The sequence below is a fragment of the Palaemon carinicauda genome, chromosome 23 (assembly GCF_036898095.1).
Source record: "Palaemon carinicauda isolate YSFRI2023 chromosome 23, ASM3689809v2, whole genome shotgun sequence".
NCBI classification, from domain to species: domain Eukaryota; kingdom Metazoa; phylum Arthropoda; class Malacostraca; order Decapoda; family Palaemonidae; genus Palaemon; species Palaemon carinicauda.
The window spans coordinates 77,280,663-77,282,871 of NC_090747.1; positions in this window are offsets into that span (position 1 = coordinate 77,280,663).

The window sequence follows — 2,209 nt, forward strand, 5'->3', positions numbered from 1 at the left end:
CCAGTTGCCAGTCTGGGGAACTCAGGAAACCCACTTGAAACAGCGAAAGTCTTACGCGGTCTCGGGCGACCACCTGGTGCCCGGGAGCGGTGATGGCGCATAGTTTGCATCGGCCACGTGGGCCAATATCACGCCATCGGGAAGCGAGGAAGTCTCTCGGGCCAAGGGAAACACGCGGTCTAACGGAGAGGCCGTAGGCAGCGAGGCAGGTGGTCTGGACGGGTCACGCATGGTTTCTGATGCAATCACCGGGTTCACAGCCATCTGTGAGGGGAACACATTGGAACCTCCATCCCCGACCAAACATCTGCTGGGAGAGGTCCCCCAAAACTAAGTCAGGCTGAAACTGCTTGGAAAATGTCCTCGATGGAGATAACAGGAACAACCACCAAAGTCCCTGCCAAGGGAGCACTTCCTGATGCATAGCGCTCGCCGGAAGCCCCTGAAGAAGAAGGAGAAGGCACAGGACGAGCGGGACTCAAACTTTTTGAGGAGCTGGAGGCAGCCCTTGAGTTATAACTCTTCCTCACTAATGACCAGTCCTATTTCGTCTTCTTCTTTAGCTTGGTGGTCATTAACTTCCACTGGAAGTCAAGCCAGTCCATGCACTCGGGGCAAATACCTTCCCGAGAACAAAGATCACCTTGACACAAAGAACACAAATCAAGGGGATCTATATCTACGTACGGAAGGAAGGTGCCTCATGCTTTCCCTTCTACACCTAGACACCTACGCTGAAAACACTCACTTTCCATGCTGAATGGTAATGCACAACCAAAACATACACACAGGAAAAAACAGGGGAGACAACACGAGTAACAAAACACTGATAAGAATCCAGTTAGAATGAATGAATGAATGATTTAAAGTTTTCAGGCATCCTGACATCTAAGGTCATTGACGCCGGTAACATTTAATTTATGTATACAAAGTAAAAAATGAAATAAAATAAAAAAATTAAAGAGTATTCAATTAAAATCATAAAAATTGAATGTCATAAAAGTTAAATATTTTTCAGAAGACCTGCTTCTGAAAGAAATCTAAAAATGCCACTTGCATGATAGGACACATCATTTCCAAGAATCTTGGCAAGGATGAACCTGCCAATCCAGTTAGAACGAGAACGACCGCACGCAAGGGTGACCAGGAGTGTAAGGGAATTCAATGGCCAGATCTCAACTCGAGCTAACCTCCGTCATCCTGGCAAGGGAGAATTGGGATTTTTTTTGGGGGGGAGGTCTATACAGAGTTTTTCTGGTCGGAACTGGGAAGATCCCAGGATTACACGGGATACGATGCGATATACGTATCTTTTGGTACGGTCATGAGAATTCTTTATGAGAGCTGTTTCATCGTATTATTTCTCTTAAATGCTACATTAACATTGAAATATTTTTACATTTGGGGAACTACATTTAAAGTGTTATTGTATAGCTATACAATTAAGTTTTTTGTATTATACTATTCTCCGTTATTAATCAAAAACATCTTTTCTGCTGTTCTTAATGCAACCGCTAATACAATATAAGGGTACTTTAATTTCTTGCCTACTGTAGTTCTAATCTCGTTTATTTCATTATATCCGGGAGATAGGAGATCATTTGCAGAATTAATCATATATTGTTTTTCGGATTCTTTTTTTTTATTGATCGGTTATGTTTCACTTGCTTGAGAACATTAGAAAGTATCATCAACATCAGCACAGTGATAGCAATCTTCCCAGACGGTCCACTACATACCTATACACGTGGTATACAGCCAAAACAGATACAAAGACACAGGTGTAAGCTAAACCTAACTGTTATGACTGAAGTAAATAAAACATGGAATACTCCTATATATGTCTGAAATGATGGGCTTTCAGCCAGAAGCCCAGAGTCCTACCCCAAGGATTGGGTCTCCCCTGGAATCCAATAATCCAACCCTGGGGAATAGTTCCATCAAAGAAGTTCAAACCATCTTCAGGATGGCTGAGGTCATCCAGTACTCTCACTCATAATTCCTTTCAGCAGTTTTAGGATTCCTAAATAATGCGAGTCCAATAAGTATATTAATTTGAGAGCAGATCTTTTTGTATATCTGCAAAATCCCTTTAAATGTTCTAAAATTCTTATAAAATTCCACTTCAAATCCATCACATCCTGGGGACTATTTATCATTTATTTTATTCCCTGATTCACATAACTCATCTGCTCCAAAATCCTTTTTA